Source organism: Bombus vancouverensis, chromosome 16 (genome assembly GCF_051014615.1).
Source record: "Bombus vancouverensis nearcticus chromosome 16, iyBomVanc1_principal, whole genome shotgun sequence".
Lineage (NCBI taxonomy): Eukaryota > Metazoa > Arthropoda > Insecta > Hymenoptera > Apidae > Bombus > Bombus vancouverensis.
The window spans coordinates 4,360,291-4,370,049 of NC_134926.1; the positions used below are offsets into that span (position 1 = coordinate 4,360,291).

The following is a 9,759-nucleotide window of genomic DNA, read 5'->3' on the forward strand; positions in this document are numbered from 1 at the left end:
TTTCTTCCCCTCGCCAAGCGGAAATTTCTTCCTTTCTCGCGGTTACAACCAGCTCTCAAATAAGCTAAGTTCGTCAATGTTTTTCAAAGCGTTCAAAGAACCAGGAATTCTTTTGTTAAACGAGATATGCCATATATACAGTGGCTGCGCAAGCTATTGACACACCACTGCGTTTAATACGACATTTGCATACTAATTAATTACGGTATATGCATCTAATTACAGTAGAACCTGTCATTAGGGGAATATTTCAAGATTCGAAGCTTCAAAAATCGCAAGATTCGAGAATTCTATTGCCAACCCAATAATAATTCTAAAATTCTCAGGTCGCAAAATTCTGCAAACGCATTAATATGAAATGAAAGAGCGTAATTATTGTTATCTGATAGACAAATAAACGATAAATCCACGATAGATAGTATTAAATATACAGTGTATTATGATGTACACGATGTTTAAAAACACGAGTATAACGTAGCATTATATACACAGTGAACATTGACATGTAAATTCCAGTGAAATTCAATTTCAACTGCGAAACCGTGAATCGCGCATCAGAAATAAATTTTCAAAAATTAACACGCCCCACCTCCATCCGCATGATTTATCGTCATCCGTAATTTATTTCCCTTTCCCCTTCCCTGTTCATTGTTTATCGTTCCCTGTTCTCGCTGTCATATCGTCTTTTATTATTTATAACATTTGATTAGTTACAAGACTGAAACTTCTCTGTTTCAACAGCGTGATAATTTTGTTCACCAAAATTAATAATCTTCGTTAACGTAACAGAGCAATAGAAACGCAGGAATCATCGTGTAAAAATAGAAATCGAATTTCCCGTGAATAGAAATTATTAGATCCCACTTTTATCCTTTTCTTTTATTCATTTCTACGACAAGGTGGCTTTATAAAACGAGCGAAGGGCACTAGAAGGGCTTAAATTCATTCAGCATCGTTCTAAAATTATGAAAGTCATACGACAGTATTCATTCAATTACGCAATTATCGAATAAAGCAGTCGATGTACGAAATTCACTCATCTCATCTGAAACGTACAAGGTGTCCGAAAATGAATGTAAAAATCTATTGAAACAAGATAACCTTGGAAAATCTAGTTTATCGAAAATCTAAACGTGATTTACACGATGGTGTATAAAATTATGAGACTTATGGTCAGTTTACTGACGAGGAATTCTCCTGATTATTTAAATACCATATACGTGTTTTTTTACACAATTAAAAAAATGTATTCTGTAAATTTAGTCAGTTTGAGGACGACAAAATATGCAGTTGGAAAATACGTTGACCAGCTCCTTATTCATACCGCAACAAACATCATAGACTTATGCTGCAACAAACAGCCTAATCTCTGTTTCTCCTTCCTGTTTTCTCGTCATTCCTCCTTCACCGTGTCCTCATCCTCGTCACCAGGCTACAAGAACCACTTGTGCATGGAGCATTGTCCAAGGAGAATTTCGGTATCACTGAATAAAACCTCTAATTTCGTTGTCAAATTCTCATCATCCGGAATGCAACAATAGGCTGCTTAGATGTCAAAACAAACGAACGGAGGACGATGAGAAGGTAGCTCTTCAGACACCTAAGATTCTAATAAGACGTCATTCCATAAGTTTGCCATCAAATGTGCCACGAACAATTGTACTTTAACAACTTAGGACTTATAGAACAATCGTGAGAATTTTAAGAATATACTACAGAATATGATAAAGCAGAAGTAACATGATACAAATGGGCCACTTGATGAGTTCATAGTCATTTGAACATGCTCCTTAGATGTCAAAACAAACGGACGGAGGACGATGAGAAGGTAGCTCTTTAGACACCTAAGATTCTAATAAGACGTCATTCCATAAGTTTGCCATCAAATGTGCCACGAACAATTGTACTTTAACAACTTAGGATTTATAGAACGATAGTGAGAATTTTAAGAATATACTACAGAATCTGATAAAACCGAAGGATACTGAAGAGTCCATACTAGCAGATCTTGGACGAAACACTCACTTTCTTTCTTCTCTAATTGTGTCTAAGGTATAGGTCTGTTAGGTGAGCCTTATAGAATATGATACAAATGTGGCACCTCTAATTTCGTTGTCAAATTCCCATCATCCGGAATGCAACAATAGGCTGCTTAGATGTCAAAACAAACGAACGGAGGACGATGAGAAGGTAGCTCTTCAGACACCTAAGATTCTAATAAGACGTCATTCCATAAGTTTGCCATCAAATGTGCCACGAACAATTGTACTTTAACACTTTAGGACTTATAGAACGATGGTGAGAATTTTGAGAATATAATAAAGAATATGATAAAGCAGAAGTAACATGATACAAATGGGCCACTTGATGAGTTCATAGTCATTTGAACATGCTCCTTAGATGTCAAAACAAACGAACGGAGGACGATGAGAAGGTAGCTCTTCAGACACCTAAGATTCTAATAAGACGTCATTCCATAAGTTTGCCATCAAATGTGTCACGAACAATTGTACTTTAACACCTTAGGACTTATAGAACAATCGTGAGAATTTTAAGAATATACTACAGAATCTGATAAAACCGAAGGATACTGAAGAGTCCATACTAGCAGATCTTGGACGAAACACTCACTTTCTTTCTTCTCTAATTGTGTCTAAGGTATAGGTCTGTTAGGTGAGCCTTATAGAATATGATACAAATGTGGCGCCTCTAATTTCGTTGTCAAATTCCCATCATCCGGAATGCAACAATAGGCTGCTTAGATGTCAAAACAAACGAACGGAGGACGATGAGAAGGTAACTCTTCAGACACCTAAGATTCTAATAAGACGTCATTCCATAAGTTTGCCATCAAATGTGCCACGAACAATTGTACTTCAACGCCTTAGGACTCATAGAACGATGGTGAGAATTTTAAGAATATAATAAAGAATATGATAAAGCAGAAGTAACATGATACAAATGGGCCACTTGATGAGTTCATAGTCATTTGAACATGCTCCTTAGATGTCAAAACAAACGAACGGAGGACGATGAGAAGGTAGCTCTTCAGACACCTAAGATTCTAATAAGACGTCATTCCATAAGTTTGCCATCAAATGTGTCACGAACAATTGTACTTTAACACCTTAGGACTTATAGAACAATCGTGAGAATTTTAAGAATATACTACAGAATCTGATAAAACCGAAGGATACTGAAGAGTCCATACTAGCAGATCTTGGACGAAACACTCACTTTCTTTCTTCTCTAATTGTGTCTAAGGTATAGGTCTGTTAGGTGAGCCTTATAGAATATGATACAAATGTGGCGCCTCTAATTTCGTTGTCAAATTCCCATCATCCGGAATGCAACAATAGGCTGCTTAGATGTCAAAACAAACGAACGGAGGACGATGAGAAGGTAACTCTTCAGACACCTAAGATTCTAATAAGACGTCATTCCATAAGTTTGCCATCAAATGTGCCACGAACAATTGTACTTCAACGCCTTAGGACTCATAGAACGATGGTGAGAATTTTAAGAATATAATAAAGAATATGATAAAGCAGAAGTAACATGATACAAATGGGCCACTTGATGAGTTCATAGTCATTTGAACATGCTCCTTAGATGTCAAAACAAACGAACGGAGGACGATGAGAAGGTAGCTCTTCAGACACCTAAGATTCTAATAAGACGTCATTCCATAAGTTTGCCATCAAATGTGCCACCTTAGGACTGAGCTGGATAAGTCGTGATAGGTACTGCTGGTGTATCAGATTTTTGTCTTTATCCGGGTTGTCTTCCTCTCAGTTAGGAATTGTATATGGAAACCAGACTGTGAGTGCTGGGATTCGAAACTGGTCTTGAACGTTCGTAACCAACTGCGCTAACCACAGTTCTACTTTTGTCCGGTCGAGGATAGAGTCCTTATGCAACAAGACAGAACCCGTTGGAGAGTTTTGCTGTTGAGTGCCGCTACAGGACTTATAGAACAATCGTGAGAATTTTATTTTTTTTTTTTTTAATATTTAATATTTCACATTCACAATTTGTCCAATTTGGACATTTGGTAGAATTTTTTAGCTGTTTGATTATCATGTGGGTGGCTACCCCCAATGGGGTACCATCTTCGTGTTTGTTAGGTTATATCCTTTATGATTTTTAAGAATATAATACAGAATATGATACAATCGAAGGAACATGATACAAATGTGACATTTGACGAGTTCATGGTCATTTGAACAGGCTGCTTCAATACGAGGAAAATGATCTAATGTTCGAAAACGATCTATGATTCTATTATTATGCGAAGAGTTAATGATATGGAAATTTAATCCCATGAAAATTTAATATTGCGAGAATGAAAGGTGGAAGAGGCTGGTGAAGAGGCGCTTCATTGCACGCCGCAGCGTGTGTACGGATACTTTTCCTATGTAGCTGGTGTAAGGATTTGTTTGTCGTAGAATCGATGGAAAGCAGGCGATGTAAGAGCTCTAGAGACAAGAGGAGAAAAATCCTGGTATACGGGAATTTTCATGGCTAGCTGTAAAAAGCTAGTTGAGACTGTGCATTGGAAAATAGACTCGTAAAAGAGATATCGAAGGTGGAAGACCCGTGTGTGCTGCTGCGTTGCATTTTTCTTTTATGCATGAAAGACGAAAACTCGCAGATGGCACAAGTTTCGAGAAATTCGCGATGAAAGCTGCAAGCTGCGACACGAGATGATCGGCAACGGGACAACTACGAATTTCTATTTCTGTTTCGACTATTTGCCATGGTAGTCACGCTCAATGTTTTATCCTAACAATTCATTGATTCCTAAAAATTATTAAATAAAATAATTTTCATTGACAAAGTAGTTTGCAAATCCATAAACGTAATACAAATAATGTAATATATGAAATAAAGAGGAAATTTTTAATGAATAACATGATTCGTCCTCACCCATAAATAATGTAAAATACCAAATAAAAGAAGAGAAAACCTTTTTGTAATAAATATTTATTATTTATAATTTGTAATAAATAACTAATTCATCCTCGTCCATAAATAATGTAAAATACCAAATAAAAGAAGACAAAACCTTGTTTGTAATAAATATTTATTATTTATAATTTGTAATAAATAACTAATTCATCCTCGCCCATAAATAATGTAAAATACCAAATAAAAGAAGAGAGAACCTTTTCATAATAAATATTTATTATTTATAATTTGTAATAAATAACTAATTCATCCTCACCCATAAATAATGTAAAATATCAAATAAAAGAAGACAAAACCTTTTCATAATAAATATTTATTATTTGTAATTCGTAATAAACAATATAATTCACCCTCACCCATAAATAATGTAAAATACCAAATAAAAGAAGACAAAACCTTTTTTGTAATAAATATTTATTATTTATAATTTGTAATAAATATTTATTATTTATAATTTGTAATAAATAACTAATTCATCCTCACCCATAAATAATGTTAAATACCAAATAAAAGAAGACAAAACCTTTTCATAATAAATATTTACTACTTGTAATTTGTAATAAATAACTAATTCATTCTCACCCATAAATAATGTAAAATACCAAATAAAAGAAGACAAAACCTTTTCATAATAAATATTTATTATTTATAATTTGTAATAAATAACTAATTCATCCTCGCCCATAAATAATGTAAAATACCAAATAAAAGAAGAAAAAACCTTTTCGTAATAAATATTTATTATTTGTAATTCGTAATAAACAATATAATTCACCCTCGCCCATAAATAATATAAAATACCAAATAAAAGAAGACAAAACCTTCCGATAAATGTATAACGTTTTACTCAATTCGTTAAACTATTTGGCACCATCTAGACGTTTTGGTACTATCAATCGAAACATGGAACACGTACAATATACACGTACAATATAGAAAAAGAGAACGAGCGAATAAACGAATGAAAGAAATAAATCAAAGGAAGGCGCGAACGAACAGGCGAATAAATAAAAATTGCTATCTGGCAGCGAACATCGATCGTAGCTACACGCGAATATATTCGCGTTAATCGAAGCATTCCGGCTACCTATCGGAGAAGTAATAATCTCACGAATATTCGTCGAACATCACACAGACATTTTATCTCCTCCTTATCACTGAACCGCGTTCGGTAGCTAAATGTTGAGGTCGACTGATAGACGAACGAAGTGGACCAATTTGTAATAGAAAAATGTACTGAAATAAGTATAGGTATAGCGTATGCTGATCCAAATCCTCACTCTTACAGTGTTACAGTACGATAAGAAGAAGAAGATATGATAGGAAACGCGTTCATATATTTATAACAAAGGACTTTATCAAAAAGTTAACCTTGGCGTGTGGCTCTATCTGAAGGCTACAAGAAACAGCAATAGAAAAATCTATTATACTTACAGCTCTTTTGTTTCTAAACCTTGTAATCGAGAAGAAAATTGATATTCAAGGTCACGATAATATATCTACGATCTTTTCACTAAATTCTATTCTCTTCGTAACAGCTGTCTCCAGGTCAATTACAAAAGAAAAGGTGCACAGTTTTTCCTCAAGTAATCACTTCAACGTTAAATATCGTTTCAGAACGAGAAGGTGAATCGTCGATTTGTTGAAACTACCATCGATAATAGCCTACCATGCCAGTAGTCATAGTAGTAGCATGGTGGTTTATTTTCAGCCATAAAAGCAACTCGATTCGCAATTATTTCCCTTCACTGCCTAATGTCTGTCCATTAATTAGCAAAGAAGGGATGAAAAATAATTGCAAATTTGTTCTCCACTACAGAGCTCATAGAGATGAATCACTCGAAAGATGAACGAGATACAAATAAGAAGCTCTTTGTACTGGGAAAATTCTTTCGGTTGAAACGAGAAGCCGCGAGGATGGAAGCACGAGCAGCATCGATGTAACGATCAGAAGGGCGCAAGAAATTTAATCAAAGTAACCGAGACACGCCTCGGCGAGAAATAGAAACCTTAAGAAAGTTTCGTTCGCGGGCAAACTTCTTTTCCAAGTCGTTAACGCAGCCGCTGATTTCCATTGAGAAGGTGCACACCTTGTTACAAGCTTAAACACCTTTGCATACATTGAACAGTAATTTATGGCGCGGCACAGAAAGCACGCAGCAGTTGGAAATAAACGATATTCTTTCTTATTTCGTCTTATTTCATCAAAGTAAGCTTTTTCACTGGAAATATTTTTTTGCATAATAAATACGGTTTACGAGATGACTGCGTGTACCACATGGAATGGTTCCGTTGCGAGGGAAAATTGTAGGAAGAATCTTGTTCGTAGAATGCTTCCTCAGGTTGAACACTCATTCGACGACGTGAAAAGCCGAATCTCGAGCAATTTGCCGGATTTTGCGCATGACACGGAAATTCTGCAGGTGCCCGGGCCAAGGACGATGCACGTGTCCTTAATTTGCTAGAACCGCAATCCTAAATTATGGTTGGACAGGCTCCCTTGGGTTTATGCCTTTGCTACGGCCATTTATGTCATTGCCATGGTCGCGTTACAACGAAAGTGATCTCCGGATCTCTCAACTTGCTAATTAGGCTTTCGGCTTTTCGTCGACTTTAGGACGAGAAAATTGCAAGATGGAACGCGTACACCGGCGTTTATCCGGTCTACAGGAATTCTCTCTACAGAATTTTTGAAATCACGAAACCGTGAAATTTCGAAAATTCAGAAACTTGAGAGAACAGAGATTTGAATATTTGAGATTTTCGAGATCGTGGAATTTCTGAGATTTCAGAGTTTTACGATCGCAGATCCTGAGAAACCGAGAATCTTTCAACTTTTTGGAACAAGGGAATTCTACAATCTTGGAATCTTTTCCAAACTTATTATTATTTTATTATATTTCATTCGTTCTACTTCCAAACGTTTGTCTTATTTTTCAGAAAGTATTGACTTTCCTAGGAAAGTTAGTCTTCGTACGAAACATGCGGTTCTATCGTAACAGCGAACCACGTTTCAGCAAGAATTTCCTGCTACAGAGCACGGTACAACGAAGTTTAAAGCCCGAACCGTTGAATATGTAACACTAAGCGCGACTGCCGTGCAACTTGACGTGTTCCCGTCTTCGAATAGACCGGATGTCGACTACAGCTTCCGTCAGGAATTTCTGAAAAAGCGATTGCTACGTGAAGAGAAGATGAATAATTGACTTAATCCTTCGATGATATCGCTGACCGAATAGAGCAACGACGCGACTGCAAATTTGAGAATATCACAAAATCTTCCATTGTAAAAGATTTAACACGTTGGTCGCCCAGCGTAATTCGGCTAAGTTTCCCGCGGGACCCAAATCTGACCGTTGGTACGCTTTTCGGCTAAAGTATTCCGAGGGATCTCATGACAGATATCCCAGATCTTTCGTTTAGTCGAGAAGCATATTTCTTGTGAGACGCACATCAGTGATTTTTTCATCCTCAAAATGTTCAGTAGACAGCGTGAAAATAAATAAAAAAAAAATAGAATAATAGAAAAACTGGTATCGACAGAAGTGACCAGATGGTCTCATATGCCACTAACGATACGGAAAAGTATCAAGTGGTATCCGAAATTAGCACTACATTTACTCTTAGGAACAAGTATAATAAATGCTCATATTGTGTACCAAACAGCCACAAACAACAAAGATACAGACGAGAAAATTTCGTGAAATTCTCGGTTCCGAATGGTGCGATGTGTCCTCAGAAAATACTGTGCCTGACAACCATCGGAAGAAGTGTAAGTGTTGTCTCTGATGATTGTAGCTGTTGGCTGAAGATGTCGCTGCTGGGGTACTGCTATTTTTCTTCTAATTTAGATGCGTGGAAGAAAAATAATACTACGGGGTGCCGGGGTTCGAACCCGGGTCCCGTACGTTCGTAAACTAAGGCGCTAACCACTGCGCTACCGTCGTCCGGTAGAATTTAGTGTCGAGCGGCGGTATTTGTTATCGAGTGGCGGTATTTGTGTCAAATGCCGCCACAGGAGATTCGCAAGAATCAGCAGGACAAGCCTATAAGAAGGATGTGCACCCTGTGTTACGAGAAGAAGAGGCAAATTGTCGCGCGCCAAGAAGCGAGAAAAAACGTAAAAAAGATTAAAACATATTGTTGGAAGTGTCGAAAATCACGTCAAATGTGTTTGCAATGTTTTAACGAATACCATGCGACAGCATAATGTAATATTTTATCCAGAATATAAATTAATAAAAAGTATGATATAATGTGTTTTTAATATTCTTATGTTGTTGTTGAGGTATGTATAATTTTCTGTGCTGGACTAGGTTAAATGCGTAGTAGAGATACTTGTATGTGAATATCAGTGTGTAGAAGTATGTGCGTCCGAAGCGTCTCGAAAACAAAGGAATGTAAACTGTTCAGTCAGTTAAGAGTCGGTTAAGAGTCGGTTAACAATCGGGTATAGGAGAAAGTGCTGAGACGCGTGCAAGTGTGTATCGATGAATATATAAAAAATCGTCCATGAAATAAATATATCATTATTTTAATATTAATCCTCAGTATAAATTTAGTGTTCCTATAACATTATTTTGTGTATTGATGAATATATAAGAAATCGTCCATGAAATAAATATATCATTCTTTTAATATTAATCCTCAGTATAAATTTAGTGTTCCTATAATATTATTTCGGTTTCAAAGATCCACAATTTCCAACAGTTGTATATCCTATATACAGGGTGGTTGGTAAATGGTGGTACAAGTGGAAAGGGGGTGATTCTACGCGAAAAAAGAAGT

At 36.2% G+C, this 9,759-nt stretch overlaps 1 protein-coding gene across 1 annotated transcript in view; it reads right to left on the bottom strand.

Annotated features, from left to right (window-relative positions):
- Positions 1 to 9,759, bottom strand: part of LOC117154380 (midasin) — a 139,606-nt gene that overhangs the window by 90,910 nt on the left and 38,937 nt on the right. The gene's annotated exons all lie outside the window — the stretch shown is intronic.